Genomic DNA, 24,197 nt, shown 5'->3' with positions numbered 1-24,197 from the left:
ACTGCAGACAAGATTAAATATCTAGGAGTTGTTATTCCCTAAAATCCTAATCTGTTTATAAACTGAATTATTTGAACTTGTTAGAAAAACTGAAGAGCAACATTGAGACTTGGAGACTACTACCTGTGTCAATGATAGGTCGCCTTAATGCAATTAAAATGGTTGCACTACCCAGGTTCCTTTACCTCTTCCAAAACCTGCTTATATTTATACCTAAAGCATTCTTCAAGCAGCTAGATTCAATTATCTTACCATTTGTCTGGGGATTTAAAGTTCACCGTATTTCTAAAAAGCATATAACTAAGCCCAAATCTGTTGGGGGCCTCAGCTTGCCTGTTTTAAGGCACTACTCCTGGGCTGCAAATGCTAGAGCACTAATGTATTGGCAAGACTCAAACACAGGTAACATTACTGCTTCCACCCCACCATGGCTTGCCATTGAGCAGGATATTCCCAAAAGCACTCTACCTGCTCTTCTCTTCTCATCAACCAAACCTCTCTCAACCATATCAGGTAATAACTTTATGATAAAACGCTCTTCAAGAATTTGGTATCAAATAAGGAAATCATTTCACTTGCCTGAAACCTCTATTGCCACGTTCTCTATAATCATGCCTTCCCCCACTCACTCACTGATACTGCTTTTGAGATCTGGAAAAATAGAGGCATCGTCACTGTAGCAGACTTCTATGTCAATAACACTTTTGCCACCTTCATCCAACTGAAGGAAAAGTTCACTCTCCCACCTACACACTTTCTTCGCTACTTCCAGATTAGAAATTACATCCGGACAAATTTACCACATTCTGAATTAATGCCAGCCCCCATTGAACTTTATACTTTCATGAATCAGCCCCCTGACTCCAAAAAATGTGTCTCTCGATTTGTTGACCTGTTTACAGCATTTAACCCAACTTGCACACAGAATTTAAAGGACGCGTGGGAAAGGGACCTGGGTGTGACAATTACTGAAAACTGGTTGTCTTATCTATTTAAGACATTCACAAATGTTGTCTCCCCAACCTGTTCAAAATGTAAGTCTGCAGAGGGCACCCGGGGTCACCTCTTTTGGTCCTGCCCTAAGTTGAACAGATATTGGTCAGATATCGCTTGCCTCTCCAATGTTTATGAGTGTGATATTGTACTAGACCCGTGTACTGCGGTTTTCGGCAGGACCAGTCATCTAAAAATGTTGCACCACCTACATCATAAGAGCAATATGGCATGATTATTGCCAAATATTTTAACATTGTGGAAAAGTGAGGATGTCCCCTCTTTTAGGACCTGGCTAGCAGAGATATCCAACTTGCTACATATGGAAAAAATACGATAGAATGTCTCTCTCAACTCCCATTGACGAAATGTGGCAACCATTTTTGTCTTATCTATCAAGAATGTCTTAAAATGCTTGATTTCCACTTGGTGACTGTGTCAACTGGTTTTACTGTTTCTCAGAAGAGCAACCTTTCTTTCTTTTACTTTATTTATTTTATTTGGACCTGTGTTTGTACATGTATATATAATGTATGCATACAATATTTTCTTTTTCATTTAGCTACTTAATTATTAGTCTATTGTTATTGTTTTTTGCTTGTCTATGAGTGGGTTACTATGCTGTGTTCTGCTGTGCTTTTTTCTTGTTTGTTAAACAGAAAAGCTATAAATAATAAATATGTTTTTTTAAATCTTACACTTACTTTTTTCTGAATCAGAATCAGGAATTGTATTTTAAAGGACACCCATTATGCTTTCTTTAGTTTTCCCTAAAGGGATGGGCAACTGGCAGCCCCCAGGCCACATCCGGCCTGCGCTGTCACTCAATGTGGCCCGCGAGTCAATTCCGAAATATCATTATATATCTATATATATCTATATAGAGATATAGATATATAGAGATATAGATATATATTTTTAAATATCAATAAATTGTTGGTTTCACAGGCGCAAGCGGCCCATTTGACCACATTTGAACCGGATGCCCACCATTAAAGGGCGCTCCCTCGCAAGGCAAGAGGCTACTTGGAAGGGGGATTTAATTATTGCATGTTTCGTTTTCATGTGCACCTGTAACAGTGTTCAGAGCTCTAGTCGACTGCTGCGTTGGGCAGTGTATCTGAACCTCATTTGGGGTTTAGCTCCTTGCTAGCGCAGGTCGTGAGTTTGAGTCCACCCTGTGACACATGTACAAGGCAGCTTTTGGGTGAGCATCACTAAATGCATTTGAATATGAAAAATAGAGATGTTGGTAAAATAAACTTTGATCACATTATAAATTTTGTCAAGTATTCATTAATTTAGTAGCTATAATGACCCGGAAGTGGCAAGATGGCGCCAGTCTGTTCGGCGATTCGTCTTCCACGGGCGCTCTGTTTCACGTTTGTTACAGCCCTGTTTTTATGCTTCTATCTGGATGTGTCTGCCCTACTGTGCTACGATCGTCAAGCCCTGTTTAACATCCGCGACCTAGATCTCCCTGAGGGTCAGGCAGCTAGACCCGAACCAGGAGACTGGACCAAACCTCCCCCTCCCGTGCTGTCAGGTATCCCAGCTTACCTGCGCCGCACGCCCGCGGCCCCTCCTCACAAGAAGCGCTCCAGGAGACGAGGAAGGAGGGGAGGTCTGCTGGTGAAATTTAAGATCCTCCATAGTTGCTTTGCGGATTATCACCGAGCCGTTAAAACCGCCAAATCAAAGTACATTTCCTCCGTGGTCTCCAGAAACAGTCACAAACCCCAGGTTCTTTTCAATACACTAAATTCTCTCATAAATCCCCGAAATGAATCCCCTGTTGAGCCCTCACCCGCCCTCTGTGAAAGCTTTCAAAAATTCTTCATCGAAAAGATTGCAGCACTCAGGCCTTCTGATACCTCTGCCACCCCACTCCCCGCCCCTCCCCCCCTCCCCCAGGTAGCTGTTCTCGAGCAGTTTGAGCCCATTACCCTATCCTCCCTCTTTAATGCAGTCAGACATCTGCAGCCCTCCAACTGCCCCTCTGACTGTCTACCCTCCCGCCTACTCAAGGATGCTACAGTTTTCGACACAGTTGCCCCCTTCCTTCTACTGTTGATCAACATCATCCTCTCCTCTGGTTGCGTCCCGGCTGCCTTCAAGCATGCCGTGGTGCAGCCACTACTAAAGAAGCCAAACCTTGACCCCTCTATCCTCTCAAACTTCAGGCCTATCTCCAAACTACCCTTCCTCTAAAGTCCTTGAGCGAGAAGTTTATGTCCAGCTGAAATCCTTTTTAACTAACAACAACATTTATGAGAAATTCCAGTCTGGCTTTAGAACAGCCCACAGCACAAAGACTGCTCTCCTGAGAGTCCTTAATGACCTGCTCCTAGCTGCCGACTCAGGTAGCCCCGTGATCCTGGTGCTTTTAGATCTTACAGCAGCCTTTGACACTGTGGATCACAGGATCCTGCTGTCTCGACTCGAGCAGCACGTAGGCATCAAAGGCACAGCCCTGAAGTTCTTTCAGCTCTACCTGGCCGACAGGACCTTCTCTGTCCAGCTTGGAGATTCCACCTCTTCTGTTGCCCCCCTCACCTGCGGGGTCCCTCAAGGCTCTATACTAGGTCCCATTCTATTTCTGTTGTACATCTTACCCCTAGGGGAAATCCTGGTCAAACACAACATCTCCTTCCACTGCTTTGCCGACGACATCCAGCTGTATCTCCCCCTAAGGGTAGATGGGCAGGCTGCACTCCATCCATTGCTTGACTGTCTGGCTGACATCAAGGCATGGATGGGTGCAAACTTCCTCAACCTCAATGAGAGTAAGACAGAGATCATTGTTTTTGGCAAATCATCAACGGGCTTCTCCACCGATGCCCTGGGCCCTTTTGCCTCTAACATCAGGCCTTCTGTCAGAAATCTTGGCGAGATTTTAGACAGTGCCTTCAAGCTCAAGCAGCAGGTCAGTGCAGTAGTTAGGAAAAGCTTTTTCCACCTGAGAACCCTAACTAAGATCAAATCCTACCTGCCCCAGAGTGATCTAGAGAGAGTCATCCATGCCTTCATAACATCTCAACTGGACTACTGTAACGCTCTATACACCGGCATTGATCAATCACAGCTCCGCCGCCTGCAGTTGGTTCAGAACTCAGCCGCCCGACTCCTCACCTGCACAAAAAAGCGCGAACATATCTCCCTGGTCCTCGCATCACTCCACTGGCTCCCCATCCGCTACCGCATTGATTTTAAACTTCTACTGACTGTTTACAAATCCCTCCATGGTCTGGCCCCCACGTACCTGTCTGATCTTCTCCACCACCACATCCCGTCCAGAGCACTACGGTCAGCTGACCAACTGTTGTTGGAAGTGCCCAGGTCCAAGCTGAAAACCAGGGGGGACAGAGCCTTTGCAGTAGCGGCCCCCAGACTCTGGAACTGCCTCCCCCTGCACATCCATGCAGCCCAGTCTCTGAATATTTTTAAGTCCCATTTAAAGACCCACCTCTTTTCACTAGCCTTCGATTAGTGTCTCCTTTTTTAAGTGCCAGTGCATAGTGTTCCCTGGTTACCTTTTAAATTTTCTTTTTGCTTTACTTTACCTATTATATTATTCTTTGTTTATTGCACTTAAGCACTTTCTTGTGAAGCACTTTGGTGTGGCTCAGCCGTCTGTAAATGCGCTATAGAAATAAATTTGACTTGACTTGACTTGATAATTGGCTAATTGAATGATGGGGATACAGTATCCTACTGGTGAAAGTGCACGTCACAATCTGGCCCTCGTAGTGAGGATAACATTTTTGTGGCCCTCCCTATCATCAAAGTTGCCCATCCCTGCTCTAGTGTGTTGTACAGCCCAACTCTCATCCCTCATTGGGAGAGACACGCAAGGCACCGCAACATCACAAACAAGAACACAATGCCAGCGTTCCCTGCTTCCAGGTAAAGCTGTCGCCCTGATCAGATGATCTCTGTCCGACAGAGGAAGTAACCACATCTAAAAGTAGATTTCGTCCCCTGCGACGATTGTGACGATATATCGGCAGTACATCGGTTTCGCGCCTTTTTGATTAATTTTGCTCTGCCTTCACGTTGTGTTGGTTATTTGCGGTCTGATTCTGACAACAGCTGAGCTCCGTGTCTCTCTCTCTGTGTCTCTCTCTCCGTGTCTCTTTCTCTGCTCCCTTCACAGCGAGTGCCGTGAAGGGAGCATGGCTAGCTCTCACACACGGAGTGAAGATAGAGACCTGCACCGTGTTAAGGTGGCAGAGTGAACTGGTCGAAAGTTGGTTGTAATTCACCAAAATCAATGGAGACAACGCTTGTTGTGTAACATATATGTTGCAAGTAAAGGAACACAAGTGATTTGTAAACATTTAGTGAAAGTGAAAGTACATCTAAGCCCGAAGCCCAAAGCCCCTTCACAGCTGCAGCTAGTGGGAGGATGACTGGGGAGAAGGCGAATGAGGAGAGGGTGATGAGTTCCACCCTGTGACCAGGTTCATGGTGAAAGACCTACAACCCTTTACAACAGTAGAGTCCAAGGGCTTTAGGTAACAGTCTGTCTGTACATATTGAGTTGTGTTATTTTATTTATTTGACAGGCTATATGTTAGTCCTATTACTCAACACACAACATCATGTACTTAAAGGGGCTGTCGGTAGGATTTGCAAAAATAACTTTTTTTCATATTTGCTGAAACTGTCGCTATATTCTGGTAGTTATATGTGAGACAGATCGTCTGTGACAGACTCTGGGTCATTCAGCTCCCCCTACTGCCTTTAATGCCATTTGCCAGAATGCCCCGCTTGAACAAAAATCTCCAATCACAGCCAGGGGGCGTCTCTCCATTCTGTCAATCATCCATGTACGAGCTGCAAAGCGCTGCAGAACCTTTGCACAGACTCACTCGGTCGGTCACGACCAAGTTCATGTCTTAGCAACGGGGAGCTCGCAGCAGAAGCGGAGTAAGTTTAAAAACACCGTGGCAGAGAAACACCAAGCATCGAAAAAACTGCCCTCCTCCTTTGCCAGAAACTTCATATACGACAAAGACCATGAGCAAAAACGAGCTAAAAAGAAGGAAACAGATCGAGCAGATGTAAACATCGGAGCGGCTCCTCAGAAGCAACGACACCGACAGGGTTCACAAACAATGCTTTCTGCTTGACCAGGTAATTATCTCTGTTTCATTTATCTTTTATTTTCTATGTTATTGTCACACTCTGTAACCATATGCTACTCTGTTGTTGTAATCAGGCTGCTAGTTGCTACGTTCACAGTGCTAAGGCTATTGTTTAGCGGTGTTTGTAGCATAATAGCTGAAAATATGTTTGTTTCCAAGCGGTCTAATCTGTTTTTGAGAGTATTCCAGACGTGTGTCGTTGTCTGTGATCTCGCAGCCAAATGCTCCCCCATCAGTGTCGTACTGTTTAGTTAGCATCACTATTTATCACCAAAAATAGCATCCCGTGCTATGCTAAACGCTAAGTATGTGTCGATATTCCCAGCTGTGGCAACAGTCACGTTCACGTACTGAATTTGCAAATGCGTGATAAATTTGCGAGGAAGAATAATTTTTCCTGGATCATAGTTTCACATACTCATGTTGCTTTTCTCCACAGATGCTGACTTTGTTGGGGGAACAGCTGAGGAAGGAATATTCAACACACCTTCTGTATTTTATTCATGTGGAAAATAAAGCTTGACAATATTATATCATTGTGTACTTTGTTGAGTTTGTTATGCTTTTCTTTGAGATACTGCATTGGTTGTACTGAACCAGTGAATCTTATAACCCCAAATTAATATTTTTGTAATGCCTTGAATTGATTCAAAAAGTATATTGATAAAAAAATGAAGTAATCCTCACATTGTTGTATATTTATGCAATGAGAAACCAATCACTTTTGAAAATACACTTTATTGCAAAGCAAATACTTAGGTTGCATAAATATTAAAATATAACGTTGAAATAAATAAATTAAAGGTACCAACTGGCTCATCACATGAAGATCAGCTATGTCTTCGGCTCCCAGGTCCTTGGGTGTCAGGCCGACATGCTGACATGCCGACCTCTGCCCCGTCTCCCACGGCTGCTGCACGGTGCGCCTCGTATGCGACTCCCTCTTCTCCTTCCTCATCTACTCGTCGAAGCAGCCGTGTTCACTTCCTCATCGGAGTCCAGTGTACCAGTCTCAAAGCTCTAATAATGTTATAAAATATAGATAAAACCGTCAGTCATCTTGCAAAGCAACAAATGATGTATGTGAAGATACAGCTGTTCATTTACAGGCCTACCATGTAACACTGCAGTAGCTAACGTGCTCCCTAGCGCTAGGTACGTCAACAAGCTAATATAAACTGATTTACGGCCGCCTACGTTCAAAAGCACTGATGATGTTGTTTTCACAAAAAGTCACACGTGAGGCAACGGTAACTAAAAAACGTGTTATAGTCTATCAATGTGGACAGTAGTCTGTGTTAGCTTCAGGTTAGCTTCTTACCAGTGGGAACATCATGTTACGTACCTTGCCTGGCTTCAGTTGCCATGGTAGCGTGCACGGGCACGGCGGGCTGGGAGGAGCTGTGGAGGCAGAACCGAGGTGCAGCAGAGAGGGAGCAGGAGTCGTTGGATTTTGAATGTCCACACTTCTCTCAATCCTACTGACAGCAGCTTTAATAGTTGTTATTTGTTCAAAATAGTGCTGTTCAGTGATCAACAATGTACAGAGTACAGTTCGAGAAACAAACATTGACACTGAACTGCTGTGTCTCAGTCTGCGGCCATTCTATCTACCTCGGGAGTTTGGAAATATTTTGATATGTTCACTCTATGTTCCCCCCGATGGTAACGCCTCCAGAGCTGCTTCCCTAGTGGCGGAATGTGTACATGACCAGCTGCAAGGGACACCAAATGCTCCCATATTCATCATGGGAGATCTGAATCATTTCAACCTGAATATCACACTGCCTGGTGTTAAGCAATATACAAAATGTGACACCAGGAAAAACTAAATATTAGATAATTGCTATGGTAGTGTTAAAGGTATATACACTGCTATTGCAAAACCACCCTTGTCCAACTCAGACCATAACACTATCCATCTGACACCTACATATAGAACAGTACTTAGGAGCAGCAAACCTCTGGTCAAATCTGTCAATGATTGGTCAAAGGACAGCATTGAAACACTCAAGCGCTGTTTTTTATGTACAGTGGGACACATTCTCTGAGGAGGAAAATCTAAACTATGCTACAGAGGTCACTCCTGACTATTGTTTTGCATAGGTTCACTACTAGTTAAATTTGAATTCTCAATTATTAACTTTACTGAATTTGGAGAAAAGTTATATTACAGCAGTTGTCTATCAGAAAACATCATAGTACAGAAACAGCACATCTGAATGTTACCAACGACCTTCTCATGGCCTCAGACAGTGGACATGTTTCTATTCTCGTCCTATTAGATCTTAGTGCTGCATTTGATACCATCGATCACAACATTTTGTTACAGAGACTAAAACACATTGGGATTAAAGGAACAGCCCTAGAATAGACTAAAATCCTGCTCCTTACCTACAAAGCCCTTAATAATCAAGCTCCATCATATCTTACAGAGCTCATAGTTTCATATTATCCCAATAGATCACTTCGCTCTGTAAAAGCAGGACTACTTGTGGTTCCCAGAGTCTGTAAAAGTAGAATGGGAGGTAGAGCCTTCAGCCACCAGGCTCCTCTCCTCTGGAACCAGCTCCCAGTTTGTGTCAGGGAGGCAGACACCCTCTCTACATTTAAAGTTAAACTTAAAACCTTCCTTTTTGATAAAGTTTATAGTTAGAGCTGCTCAGGTGTTTAATAAACCATTTCTTTACTATGCTGCTATAGGCCTAGACTGCTGGGGGGACATATATCATGAGGATCTTTGTTTGTTTGTTTCTTTCTTTCTTTCTTTCTCTCTAGCTCTCCCTCTCTGAGGATGAGGACGACAGGATGGGGATGGAGGACGAGGAGGAGGGCGACTTTACTACAGTCAGTCCGCCTCTTACTGACTCAAAGGTCACTGTTGGTTCGGTGCAGGAAGAGATGTACCACGTACAGCAGATAAAGAAGTTCCTTCAGAACACGAAACACTGCAAAAATGTCAAGTTTGAAGACCATTTTGGGGATAAGATGGTGTTGTTGACCTCAATGCGAGCTCAGATGAACCTTAGAGGTGAAGGAGGCTTCACGGAACAGGAGTTCTAAAGATTAAATTATCTGGCTCGGAGGGTCAAACTTAAGCTCTGTGATTGAGGAAAATGAAGACATGTAAGGCAGTCCGTCTGCTGTCGGCCTCAGCTTTTGAGTAATTTTACCATCTGCACTCTTAATATAAATGGTGGCAGGGATGTGAAAAACAGGGCTTGCCTCTTTGAGCATTTACAGCTTAAGAGAATAAACATAGCAATGCTACAAGAAATGCTACAAGAAACGCACTGCAATGCTTTAAACGGGACAGACTGGAGGCGGGAGTGGGGTGGGGAGGTGGTTCTAATTCATCTTAGCAGCACCAGCAGAGGAGTAGCTCTCCTGTTTGCTAAAAATTTTCTGCCAGAGTCCCAAACTGTGGACGAGAGAATGGAGGGCAGGCTTTTGGTAGTCAGAGCCAAGTATGAGCTTTTTAATCTGTTTTTTATGAATGTCTACGCTCCAAACTCAGGACCTGATAGAGTTCTTTTTTTGAATGAGCTCGGTCAGGTTTGAGTGTGACCCAGTGGAGTATTTGTTTTTAGGGGGAGATTTTAACTGCACTAGTGATGATGGACAGGAATCATAGTGAACCACATGCTCCTTCTAAAAAGACCATGAAGCAGCTGATGAAGACACAGTTTGGCAGATGTGTGGAGAGAACGACATGCGGCACAGAAGCGGTACACATGGGTTCATAGCAGGGAAAATGTTTTCACTATGGCTAGATTAGACAGGTTTTATTGTTTCACGCACCATCTTAATGTTTTCAAGGGGTGCACTATATCACCTGTTGGTTTATGTGCTCATTCATGTGTCTTGCCATGTATATATTTCTAACATAAAAAGCAGATCTGCATATTCACATTTTAACACTGCTTTGCTTTTGGATGCACACTTTAGGGATGTTTTCATTTTCTTTTGGAAAGGTTTTAGAGACAGACAGGGAGAGTTTAGTTCACTGAGGCTGTGGTGGGACCGGGGTAAAACTGACATCAAGCAGCTTGAAATCGGGGTTGTGTTGACGACCTCAGGAAGGGAAAAGCCGTTTTTGCAAACCTAATGGGTTTGAAAACACAGGGGGCTCTGATTCGGTCCTGGTTCCGGAGCGCTGCACTGATGGACTCGCCGACAAAGTTTTTTTTCAGCCTGGAAAAGAAGAATGGACAGAGCAGAATGATCCACGCTCTGCTTTCGGCAGGAGGACAGCAGCTAACCACGGCGTCACAGATAAGGGGGGGAGCCGTGGAGTTCTACTCCGACCTGTACGGGATACACGGCAGATGGCGAGGCTTTTGATGTGTTCTGCAGGGGCCTGCCCACGGTTTCTGAGGACGACAACTAGGAGTTGGAAGGGCCCCCGACTGAAGAGGAGGTTTTCAGAGCACTATAGAGCATGCAAAGGGGAAAAGCCCCTGGCATCGATGGTCTCCCCCCGGAGTTCTACAAGACTTTCTGGGAGGAAATGAAAACAGACATTATGGATGTGTTCGCCGAAAATTTTGGGGACTGTTCACTTCCGCAGAGTTGCAGGAGGGCAGTGTTAACTCTCCTCCCTAAGAAAGGTGACCTAATGGACATAAAGAACTGGAGGCCGGTCTCTCTGCTGTGTTCGGACTACAAACTGCTGTCCAAGGTCCTGTCCTCCCGGCTGAAACAGGTGATGGACCAGGTCATCCACAGGACCCAGACCGTGTGCCCGGCAGGTCCATTGTTGACAATGTGTCTTTAGTCCGGGATCTTTTGACCATCTCTGGTTTATTGGGTTTAGCTACTGGGCTAGTTTCATTGGATCAGGAAAAGGCTTTTGAGCGGGTTGAGCACCGTTACCTGTGGAAAGTGCTGGAAAGGTTCGGCCTCAGCCCTGGTTTCATCGCCAAGATAAAGGTAATGTATGAAAACATTGAGAGTGTGCTGAGAATTAATGGTGGTTTATGTAAACCTTTCAAGGTGACCAGGGGGATAAGGCAGGGTTGCCTGATGTCAGGTATTTTATATGCTTTGTCTATCGAACCCATGTTGCAATATGTCCGCTCATCTATCAATGGCCTGGTTTTACCTGGTTTTAACACACCTTTTACTGTATCGCCCTATGCAGAAGACATCATAGTTTTTACAAAGGGTCAAAAAGATGTCGATAGCTTAGGACACATTGTTGAGGTTTTTCAGAAGATCTCAGAGGCCAAAGTGAACTGGGCCAAAAATGACGCCTTGGCTGTGGGGAGATGGGCGGGAGGTCTCCCTCAGCTTCCAGGTGGGTTGACCTGGAAGAGAGGGGGTCTAAAGTACATGGGGGTTTACCTGGGGGATCAGGGAACCACGGCAATGAACTGGGAAGGGGTGGTTGGCAAAGTGGAGGGAAAGTTGAATAAATGGAGGTGGCTGCTTCCCCACATGTCATACAGAGGCAGGGTGCTTATCATAAACAACTTGGTAGCATCCAGCCTCTGCATCCAGCCTCTGGTCTTTTGAAGAGTATCCAGTCGATCATCCTAAAGTTTTTTTGGGACGATCTACACTGGACTTCTCAATGTGTTTTGTACCCGCCAAAAGAGGTGGGTGGGCAGGGATTGGTGGACTTAGTGAGCCGGACAGCTGCTTTTAGACTACAGTTCATGCACATATTTTTATTTGAGAATGATGATGTCGTATGGAGGCCAGTGGCCAGCACCATTTTAAGGGGGGTAGCAGGTCTGAGTCTCGATGCTTCATTGTTTTTAGTGGACTGTAGTTTTGTCCCTTTGTGTAAACTGCCTAATTTTTATCAAGGACTTTTTAAAGTGTGGAGACTTTTTAAGTCATGCTGACTCACCGGACACTGCTGCTGATTTTCACATGCAAACTGGAAAAGGTTTGTACAGAAACTGTGTTCTGGCCACTCACAGGAAGACGCTGGGTGAGAGGAAGGACATGGTGTGGAAGGAAAGACTACCACGAGGCAGCAAGCCGGTGTGGAGACTCTTGTACAAGCCTCCACTGAACAAAAGGTCTGAAGACCTGCAGTGGAAGATCCTCCACGGGGCTCTGGCAGTGAATCTCTTTCTGTCCAAGATAAATCCCGCCATGTCGTCCACATGTCCATTCTGTCCACACACAAAGACCATCATTCACTGTTATCTGGACTGTCACAGACTGAAACCTCTTTTTAACATTTTAAAAACTGTGTTTTTCGACTGTGGGGAAGTTTTTACGGAGACTGTTTTTATTTTGGGGGCTGGCTACAGCAAACAAGATGCGAAAAAGTGGCAGGTGCTGAATTTTGTGGTTGGTCAGGCCAAACTGTTGATTTATAAAAGCAGGAAAGACAAGATAGGAAATGTGTCCGGACACGAGCTGACAAAAATGTACGTGTCTCTGGTAAGAGCCAGAGTGAGAGTGGATTTCAGATTCCACTCTCTGATGAACGACGTACAGGAGTTTTTAAACCAGTGGTGTTTCACCACAGCTGTGTGTTCAGTGAAAGAAGGAGAGCTCATCTTTCACTCTGTTTTTATGACCTGATTTATTCTGTTTTTTCTGGGGGGTTTTTAGTTTTGTGTTGTTGTTGTGTGTTTTTTTTCCATTTCATTTGTAGAGGACCGTGATGTTCTCTGGTAAATCTTAATAAACATTGTTAAAAATCCTCTCTCTCTCTCTCTCTCTCTCTCTCTCTCTCTCTTTCTCTCTCTCTCTCTCTTTCTCTCTCTCTCTCTCTCTGGTCGACCCGCGTTCAATAGGCAATTGGCCACTTTCACACTGCGAGCAGACCAGGGTCTGATGAAGGTGTAGTGACAGTTGGCGGCCATAGATGGCGATAGAGAGGAGTGCGCTCAGCGCAGTGTTACGAGCCAAGCCTGGTCCTTTAAACAGATGGCCATATGGGATTTGAAGTGTGTGTGTATGAGAGAAGATGAGGTTGGCTGTGTTTGTGTACGTAGCTGCAGCCACAAGGAGAATGGGCTCCGCCCATCATCCATGTTAGAGTCAGTTTATGGCCACTGTGTAATGAGAGACCGCCTGATGAGGCCGTGTATGTCGGCCGAAGGGTTCAAATAAAGTGCCCCGTTCTAAACCTCATTGATGATCTGGATTGTGTTAGTTGTTACCACCAATGAGCCAAAGCTAGTCTAAGCGAGCTAGCTAAATGCGAGAGGTCTCTTTGCTACAGTTCGGAGGTTGCGAGCTGGTGAGGTAACAGCCGTTACCGACGGAGGAGTCGAGCCTTCCTTGCCTACGTCATCGCGCAAATTAGCGCGTTCACCCAGGTGTGACGTTCACACCAATGCCGTTCGGAGGTGAAGCCGATTATTACCTGGGTCTATTTCAGTCATTTGACCCGGGGCTGAATGCCGATTAAACGTTTTAACACTGCAGTAAATGCCGGGTGTTAGCGGGTTTAAACAGGTTTTTTGGCGAGTGTGAAAGGGGCTCTAGTGTATCTCTGACTCCAGAGCTGCAGGATCCAAAATCCGTCATTATTATTATTATTATTATTATTATTAACATCATTGCATTTATAAGTGTCAGTTTTTCAGTAATTATAAGTATCAGTCTGGTAGAGATTAAAGCAATTGTTATTAAACTCTTCTATCCCCCGATATGTTTACAGTACATGTCACTAACCCTGTTTGTGTTTTCTATCTCTCCTAGTGTATCTCTGACCCCAGAGCTGCAGGACCCAAACCCGTCATTAGGGCCCGAGCACCGAGGTGCGCGGACCTGGGGCATTGCATGCACCAGGGCCGCATGCACCGAGGTGCAAGGCCCTATTGTTTCCGTAAGGATTATTATTATTATTATTCTTATTATTCTTATTCAGCATCGTTCACTCATTTTACACCCTGTTCCCATATACGCAAATACGTGAAAATTGGCACACACGTTAAGAATTGCTCCCGCTACTCAGGCCCAGAGGCCCGGCACTGGGTGTGGCCCAGGGCCTCCACAGCGCCCCCTGGAAAAATCAGCAGGTATAGGAAAAAAAAATTTGGCATATCCTACATAAATGAAATTTGGGAGGCAGATACATCTTGTCGGGACTGACAAAAAACCTCTTGGCAAAATTTCCTCTGACCAACAGGAAGTCGGCCATTTTGTGTCAAAATCCATATTTCACATGCCATATTTTAATGAACTACTCCTACAAATTTCACATGAGCAACTTCAAATTTGTCGTGTGTCATCTGAAGACCCATGGGATGAAACGATATCAAAAGTTTGAGTGTACGTCAGAGCCCCCCGCTGTGACGGCGTGGCGAAAATGTGGCGAATTTCGATCCCTCGCCATGAAAACGGAAGTCGCTCGTAATCGAAGGAACAGTCTCCGAACGGACCCAAACTTCTCAGGCATGATAACAATCTCGCCCTGAACAGATTGCCATGTCAATATTGGACATAGGTCATAGCGCCACCTACTGGCAACAGGAAGTAACATGTGTGTACACTTTTACGCCCTCTGTCTTATAGGTTGACCACATCATCATCAAATTTGGTCAGCTAAGTTGTAAGAAGTTGCTAACGTGGTACTATGAAATTTGTGACCATATGTCAAACGCTGTCGCCATGGTGACGCCTTGTTCGCCATAAAATACGAATACATATTTGAGGCACTTATGATGCTTTGTGTCTCACGAAACTTGGCAGACATGTTCAGAGTGGCAAGTCGATATGTCCGATATGTGTCTTTTGTCCAATTGTGTCAAAATGGCTCCATAGCGCCCCCTACAACACTTAAAAGTCAATTATCCCACCTTTAAATTTGACGTAGAAGAACCAAATTCGGTGGGCTCATGTACCTCCCGACGAACTACCAAAAAGCCTCTTGGAGCAATTAGCTCCGCCCAACCGGAAGTCAGCCATTTTGATTTTACCTTGGCGTAGGCGGCGAACGGAAGGCGTCGTACTTTCGCGAACTCCTCCTAGGCGATACATCGTATCCGTCTCAAACTTCGGTAACGCGTAGAGGAGGCCTTCCGGATCAAACGATATCAAAAGATTTAGTCTACATCAAAAGGCGTGGCCGCGGTGAAGCGTGATTCGCCACGAACAGGAAGTTGCTCCAAATCAAAGGTACATGGTCTAATCTGATCCAAACTTCTCAGGCATGATAACAGTCCCGCCATAAACACATCTACATGTCAATTTTGGACATAAGTCATAGCGCCACCTAATGGTAATAGGAAGTTTGAAATTCTTCTTTTACGTCCTGTGCCTCGCAGGTTCAATGGAGAAACCTCAAATTTGGTCAGCGTAGTTGTGAGACGTGGCTGATATTGTACTGTGAAATTTTTGACCATGTGTCAAACGCTGTTGCCATGGTGACGCCCTGTTCGCCATCAAATACCGATACATGTTTGAGGCACTTATGATGCTTTGTTTCTCACGAAACATGGCAGACATGTTCAGAGTGGCAAGTTGATATGTCCGATATGTGTCTTTTGTCAAATTATGTCAAAATGGCTCCATAGCGCCCCCTACAACATTTCAAAGTCATGGCCCCCGCCTTTAAATTTGACGTAGATGAACGAAATTCGGTCGGCTAGTGTATCTTCCAACGACCTACAAAAAAGCCTCTGGGAGCAATTAGCTCCGCCCAACCGGAAGTCAGCCATTTTGGATTTTACCTTGGCGTAAGCAGTGAACGGAAGGTGACGCACATTGATGAACTCCTCTTAGGCGGTTATTCGGATCCGCCTCAAACTTTAGCAACGCGTAGAGGAGGCGTCCCTGATCAAACGATATCAAAAGATTTAGTCTACATCAAAAGGCGTGGCCGTGGTGAAGCGTGATTCGCCATGCACAGGAAGTTGCTCCAAATCAAAGGTACATGGTCTAATCTGATCCAAACTTCTCAGGCGTGATAACAGTCCCACCCTCAACACATCTAAAATGTCATAATCTAACACAAGTCATAGCGCCACCTAATGGTAACAGGTCGTTAGAAATTTGACTTTTACTTCCTCTGCCTGGCAGGTTCACTGGAGAAAACTCAAATTCGGTCGGCTTAATTGTGAGACAATGCTGATACTGTACTGTGAAAGTTTTAACCGTGTGTCAACCGGAAGTCGACCGTTTTTATTTTTCAACCTGAAGTCTGTCGGTGACACGAACTGAACCCGTCGGGAAGACGGCATTTTCAAAGTGAGGACACGGGGAAGGGAAATCGGCGCGTCCCGACCGGCCGTCGCGGGACTCGGCGGACGCGTCGAGAGCGGCTGCCGGCGCGACTCCGACGGCGAGAGTGCGAGGGCCCGATCATCGCTGCTCGCAGCTTTAATTATTATTATTTTTGTTATTATTATTAACAGTAATAACAACAACATGATTGTTGAACATTTATAAGTATCAGTCTGGTAGAGACTAAAGCGGCGCTTCTACAACTGTCCTCTCTTTCTCTTTTCTCCTACTGTCTCTCTTCTCACCCTCTTTCTGCCCACCTCTCCTCTCTTCCCCATTTCTCTCCTCACCCCAACCGGTCGAGACAAATGACCGTCCACAACTGAGTCCGGTTCTGTGGTTCTGTCAGATCTCTTCCTGTTAAAAGGGAGTTTTTTCTCTCCACCGTCGCCAAGTGCTTTGCTCATTGTGGGATTTGTTGGGTTTTCCCTGTAATATTGTTATATTGACCTCACTATGTAAAGTGCCTTGAGACAATGTATGTTGTGTTTGGCGCTATACAAATAAAACTGAATTGAACCTGGGAAGTCACATGCCGTCAGACAAAGGTGGGGCTTGAGACGTTAAAGACATTAAACGGCAGCTACCTTTAATCATGTAACTAGAGATCGGGGACGAAGTCAACTTCCCTTCTGCAGGGATCATTTCACAGAGTGTTCCGTCGCAACGGCTCTGTCTCGGTACCGGCGTTGTGTTTTTCAACACGCACAGAGAGAAAGAAAATCTACCAATAAGGTGGGAGATGCAGGCCGCTGCGGGGGTCCAAGAGTCTTTGCGCTCTTTTCTTTGTTTGGCTTCACTCAGGCTTCTGAGATGACATGCAGGCCACAGTTCATGTTCATGTCAATTTCTGCATCGACTCTGTGATCCTAAAAAAGACAATAAAGGTCTTCCCAAACAGCAATCCTCTCATCACAAAGGAGATCAAGGACTGTATTAACAGGAAGAATACTGCATTCAAGAACAAAGACCAACTGTTACTAAGAGCAGAACAATCAGAGTTAAACCAGAGACTGAGAGGCAAAACAACAGCATAAGATGACACTTGAGGACAACCTACAAAACATGAACATTTGGAAACTATGGGACTCTGTGAAAACTACAACCAACATGAAATTCAATAAGAAATTATTACATGCTAAGGACGAGCTATCCAGAGCAAATTAATTGAACAGTTTTTATAAAAGGTTCGACACACATTTCTCAACTGAATGCAGCAACGTTTTGGAAAACATGTCCACTGATGGGGTGGAAAGACACTTAATTGACCCCAGAGAGGTGGAAACTGTTTGTTTTTTTAAACCGTTACTGTAAAGAAGGCCGCTGGACAGGATGTCATTTCAGTATTTGTGTTAAAAACATGTGCGGAGAAATTAATATTAGCCTGGCACCCCATCTTTCAGAGGTCTGTGAATAGTAACACTGTTCCAGTAATATGGAAGAAAGCAGTCATCATGCCTGTGCCCAAAAAACCCGTCCTAAAGGATATAATGATTTCAGACCAGTTGCATTAACCCCTGTGGTGATGAAATGTATGGAAAGATTGATGGTGAGCAGATGGAGATCTGAGGTAGGCCCATACCTAGACACATACCAATTTGCTAACACACAACAAAGAGGCACCGACGATGCAATCAATAGCTTAGTGCTGGAGAAACCAAAGGCCTATGCTAGATAAGATAAGATATATCTTTATTCGTCCCACAATGGGGAAATTTGGTCATTACAGCAGCACAGTGGAGAGAATATAGAAGAAATAGCAGAATAGAAAGAAATTTACAGGAATTTTTTAAAAGCAGTATGTATATACAAAATATAACAAAATATAAAAATATAACTAATATGTACAGAGCAGTAGCAATAGTTGCGCATGGAGAATAAATATAAATATTGCACAGTTGGTTATTGCACAGTGGTTGAGTCCTGTGTGTGTGCTTGTGTGTGTGTGATAGTGTGTGTGTGTGTGTGTGTGTGTGTGTGTGTGTGTGTGTGTGTGTGTGTGTGTGTGTGTGTGTGTGTGTGTTCTATTGGGAGCAGTGCTGGTTGTACAGTAGACTATTGTTTGTTGATTTTAGCTCTGCATTCATCAACTTGCAGCCACACATATTACTCAATAGTTTAAACCAGCTCAATGTCAATCCATTCATCATCAGGTGGTATCTTTCATTTCTCACTAGCCGCACCCAGCAAGTCAGAGTGAACAGAACACTGTCTGAACTCATTCTAGGACTTGTTCAAACCAATTCTGATGTTCAGAAGCATAAGTCTCCCATTCAAAACTTTGTACAGTGGTGCGACAAACACCATCTTATCCTCAACACAAAAAAACAGAGGAGATGGTGTTTGACACACAGTCTCTTGGTGATCATTCACCAGTCATCATTAATGATGGGCCATAGCGTGGGTGGACTCCTACAGGTAGTCGTCGACTCTTTAGGCAGTGGTCCTGTAGAAAGAATGTCACAAGAATAAATCCACTTACTGACAAAGACAGACAACACTACAGCAGCATTATCTGCAATGACAAACACAGTTTTCTGTTTTCATGATTTGTTGGTGGACCAGCCACTTTTTCATATGGATGTGTTATGACTTTGTTTAAATAAATATTGAAGATCATAACAATTAGTTCTGAGGTTCAGCATCTGTAAAAAAAATTAAAACAATCCGCCTGGCATAAATGTTTACACTTTGGAATTGTTGACAACATTGCCATATGGATTTTAAATTAGCTTTTATGCAGAAATATGTTACCACTTCATACTAAACCTAAAGTATCAGAAGCTGACTCTCAGCCTCTGCTGACTTGCTTCTCTTGCTGTTGACAGGATCGTCTGGTCTTGTTGCTCTGGTCCGTGGCAGACAACCTCCAGGTCCTGGACTTCTTCATGTACAACTTGCCATACCTGGTATAAGAGAAAGGAGGTCAACTTAGTGAAATAGTCATATTACCTTAGATTGAACAGTACTTTCATTTCCTGCCCGTCGTCCAGACAGTATTCGGGGAGCAGGGAGACGGTTTCTCTAGGGCCGAAGGTCTGCCTCGCTCCGGGACCTACCCCACATGTCGGGCAGCGTGATGAAAAACACAGAGAGTTCTTGATGGAACTTGAGGCGTTGCAGCCTTTATTATTGCACGCAGACTGCAATATGCTCATTAACTGCTACTACAAGCCTCTAGCCACGCACACTGGGCATTCTCACTACGGCCGCTCCACACACACGTAGCGTTATGTCCCATTCAAAGCTAAAATATATAAACAATCAAACCACATTTGCTCATAAATACAATGAAGACACCCAGCGATCGCACAGGCAGCGTTAGCTGTAGATACACCCCTGCTAACCTAGCATTAGCTAACATACCTAGTGTCCTCCAGCGAAGCTAACTGGTTAATAAACACGTTATCTCACAGTTCTGTTGGTTACGCAGTGCAAGAAAATGAACAAAACAAAGTATATAATTACCTTTCACCCTCTTTTCCTCCCTGAGTTGACGCCAGCGTCAACTCAGCGTCAACTACTAATTCTTGTAGTATCCATCCTCTTTTTGTCCGTAGCCGTCTCTACTGCTGTCTTTCTGTTGCGACCGGAAGCTGTTGTACTTTCTGTGCCGTTTCTTTAACTCTTTTCTTCTTTAATTCAGTCTGCGAGCTGTAGCTTTAGCTCTGTAGCTGTAGCCTCTGCTCTGGTTGTTTGCCGTGCAGGAGAGTGGTCACGCGCCCCACTGTTTGGTGAACGAGAGGAGTGTGCGCAGGCAGAGAGAAAGCTGGTTCATCCAATAATTTTCTTCAACTTTCTGATTGGTCGTGGTTTTTACAGTCCTGCCACTGCCACAGATGAGGGATTGTTTTCGTTTCAGTTTCAGATCATTCAATGTATTCATCGCTATCGGTACGTTATGAGAGTTTCAAGTAATATGACAGAAAGTTCTTCTCACAAAAAATGCCTACCCCACCTTTAAACTTCGTTGCAAGCCCATTGAAGCGACAATAAAATTTAAATTTGCCTGCTTAATAAGTGAAATTGTTATGTTTAGTTGAAAATATTAAATCATTGTCCACTTGTTATGCTTTTCTTTGAAATATTGCCTCTGTCGTACTTAACCAGTGAATCTGATTACCTCAAATTAATATATTTGTAATGCCTTGAATTGATTCAAAAAGTTTATTGATAAAAAATTAAGTAAACTTCACATTGTTGTATATTTATGGAATGAGAAACCAATCACGTCATTGCAAGGCAAATACTGAGGTTGCATGAATATTAAAATATAAGTGTAATAAATAAACTGAAATGCAAAAAAGTGTAGCTACACCATCTTTGAATGAAACCAATTCAAGCAGCAGATACCAACTTGCTCATCACATAAAGATCAGTTATGTCTTTGGCTCCCAAATCCTCATCGAAGTCCAGTGTACCAGTCTCAAAGTTCTAATAATGTTATAAAATAGGGCTGAACGATTTGGGGAAAATATCAAATCGCGTTTTTTTTAACAGATATTGCGATTGCGATTTGAGATTATAATTGTCTCCCGTGGCACCGTGAGACATTTTCACACAGAGTAACAGTCTCAAACAACTCTCGTGTGGTTCTGTGTTCATCACTACTTTCACTGACTTGTTGGCCATACACTCGTCATGTAGTCGCTTTGCCAAGCGCTGATAGAGGTTGGTGGTGATGCCTCGGGACGTAGCCACTGAATGCTTTGCACAATACTTTCTTTTGTTGCACATCTGTCAGCTCAAACCCGAAACACTCCCGTATTACCGAATTACTTTTCTTCTGGACTAAATTGTCAAACATTGCTTCTGGCTCCGCTAATGTAATGCTGTGGCACTGTGCCAAGCGCTGATACAGGTTGGTGGTGTTGGCCCGTGAAGTAGCAACGGTAACGCGGCATGTTCTGCACTACACCTGATGCTGCGCAGCATCGCCCTTTTTAAAACCGACGTTCTGTTCCTCTTCGAGACTAAAGTCTCCGCTGTATCAGTTTCCGACTGTTCTGTCGAGCTTGAGGCCATTGCGCAGCAGGTTAGTGCAGCGTGACTGATGCTTGTTCTTGGAACCGAGTGCTACACTAGCTCGCATATCACGTGACCCATGTAATCGCGTCCCTTGCGGTTAGAAAATCGCATTTTATCACATCACGATATTATCAAAAATGCAATTAATCGTTCAGCCCTATAATAAAATATAGATAAAAAGCGTCAGTCATCATGCAAAGCAACAAATGACGTATGTGAAGATAAAGCTGTTAATTTAAAGGCCTACCATGTAACACTCTGTAGTAGCTAATGTGCTATGTAACGCTAGGTATGTAAACAAGTTAATATAAACAGATTTACTGTCGCCTACGTTCAAAAACACTACTTGTGACTTTCACAAAAAGTCACAGGTAGCTAACCCTTACCCTAATGATGTGAGGCAACAGTAACTTAAAAACATGTTATAGTCTAGCAATGTTGACAGTAGTCCGTGTTAGCTTCTGGTAGGAACCTCATGCTACGTACCTTGCCTGGCTTCAGCTGCCATAGTAGCCTGCGCAGGCAAGGCTGCTGGGAGGAGCTGTGGAGGCAGAACCGAAGCACCACGGAGAGGGAGGGGAAGGGAGCAGGATTCGTTGGATTTTAATTCTGAGACTAAGTCCACACTTCTCTCAATCGTACCGACTGCAGCTTTAAGCTTCTATCTTAAAATAAAAGGTTCTAATTTCAATAATCTGGCTTAATGTTTTTGAAATTGCTGGAGTCTAAATGTAATTTTAGACGCAGTCAGCAGCAGCTCACATGTTGATGTTTAGGTTACTGCGGTCCTGCATATCAGTCCGTCAGGAGTGAGAGCGACATAAGTGAGAAAATGACGACAGGAAATGTTAACTCGAGCGAGCCCATGGCTCAAAAGACGAGGACATTGTTTAAAAGACGGGTCTGAGGAATTCGGTAGTGTGGAGATATTTTGGCTATTTAAAGTCCGACAAGAAGCTGAGTAGTAGTTTGTGCTGCAAACTGTGTCGAAAGCATATGTAGCAGTTGCAGCAGTAGAATTTATACAACTGCATTATACAGTAGCAGTTGTATAATGTTTTACAGCACATTTGTCATGTTCAAATTCTAACAGAAAATAATTAATATTTAAAGCAACAGTGTACAATATTTTGAAGAATTTATTCACAGAAATAGAATATATTTTACATAACTATGTGTTTATATATGTATAATCACCTGCAACAAAGAACCAATTATATAGTTACATTAGGTGGAGCCAACCTCCGGGTAAGTAGCCATGTTTGCTAACGTTGTGTTAAATACAGTTGCACAAACACTCCAGAATACGCGCAGCTAGAGAAGCAAGTCAGCAGAGGACCAGGTGAGTCAGCTTCTGAAACTTTACGTTTAGCATGAAGTGGTAACATATTTGTGTATAAAAGCTACTTTAAAATTGAATTAGCGGTGCGCCACCATAAAGTGTCACTATCGGGACCACAATTACCTTTGGTTTAAATATTATAATATCTTCACATCTCACAACCTTTAAGCTTGACAGAAATAGTGATTTGATTTATATCATGATATAAATCAATATGAAAATAATTATCATGATAACATTTTTTCCATATCACCCAGGCCTAAATTCTTGTCACATGAGTTACACGACTTTTGCAAGACGAGCGCTTACCCAAAATTCTTTCTTGTATTAAATGTAAATGAACAGGAATGAATACCCGTTAGTGAGGATTGTATAAAAGGACTGTATGTCTAACACTTCTACTGCTTAGCTGATTCAGCTTCAAGCTTCGCTCCAGGTGTGTCTATTAAAACACAGATGGGGACGACTTCTCTCTTTTCAGGCTTTAACAGTCTTCAGCACAGTACATGAGCTGCAGGTGAATCGGATTTACATCGAATGGTATGAACATGAATGTGAACGTGCCTGAGTGCACGTGTCTGAGTGAACGTGGTGAACACGGTTTCTCAACTTTTCTCCTTTTCTCCGCGCTCCTCGTTTACTCCGTCGCTCTCAGTCTACAGCCCCTTCCTGCTCTCTCTGTGTCTGCGCGTTCCCGAGCAGGGTGTTCCGCGGGTGCGTGTGCGCTCTCTAAAGTTTCATGCGCACTCTCTCGGAGGCCGCTGATTGACTGCATTTGTACAACCCCATTATCATTATCTATAAATCATAAAAAAATTAAACATTAAAAAAACAGACAACCTGAGAGGAGTAATGTACAAGTAATATATTGGTGAGGATTGTATACAATAATATATTGTTGAGGAATGTATACAGTAATATATTGTCATTATATTGTTGTTATACTCTAGAACATAGCATTCAGCATTTAGAAATCAAATTAGCCTTACAAACAGATGCAGGTATTAACATATACAGCAAAATAAAAGTGACCTCTAGTGGGTATACAGACAGAGCTGCTTGGATTTCATCCACCTGTGTCACACTGTTCCATGAGTAAATAGGATTCATATTTTAGTTATTTTTACAATTGCCCCATTTTAAAGACAAACTCGAAATGTAATCAAGTAATCCTTGACAATCTAGCTATAATTCTAACTAGAGGATGTCATTGTGTGCAGTTTTTCAAACTGCGAGCAGTGTCAAGCGGGCCCTCACTTACGTGTCGCAAGTCGGGGCGTGTTGCAGATTTCACATCCTGTGTCTGCGTACATGATGTGTTGAGTGCACCATGTAAATTGGATGATGTTGGTCACATAAGTCATACTCTCTGTTGTCAGTAGGTGGCGCTATGACCATGGCTCAATATTGACTTGCAAATGTGTTGAAGGTGGGACTGCTTTCATTCCTGAGAAGGTTGGTGAAGATATGACCACATGGAGTGG

General features: G+C 43.8%; 1 protein-coding gene and 1 long non-coding RNA gene across 12 annotated transcripts in view; one reads left to right on the top strand and one right to left on the bottom strand.

Annotated features, from left to right (window-relative positions):
* The window catches only part of LOC118283566 (girdin), a 130,486-nt gene that overhangs the window by 75,175 nt on the left and 31,114 nt on the right, over positions 1 to 24,197 (bottom strand). The window lies entirely within an intron of this gene.
* LOC118283567 lies at positions 17,780 to 19,348 on the top strand. Its single transcript, XR_004784593.1, has 2 exons — positions 17,780 to 17,913; positions 19,172 to 19,348. It is a non-coding gene; the product is annotated as an uncharacterized LOC118283567 (long non-coding RNA).

The sequence above is a fragment of the Scophthalmus maximus genome, chromosome 10, assembly GCF_022379125.1.
Source record: "Scophthalmus maximus strain ysfricsl-2021 chromosome 10, ASM2237912v1, whole genome shotgun sequence".
Taxonomy (NCBI): domain Eukaryota; kingdom Metazoa; phylum Chordata; class Actinopteri; order Pleuronectiformes; family Scophthalmidae; genus Scophthalmus; species Scophthalmus maximus.
The sequence above is the reverse complement of the archived record's forward strand: the minus strand, read 5'-3'. Positions and strand labels throughout refer to the sequence as shown.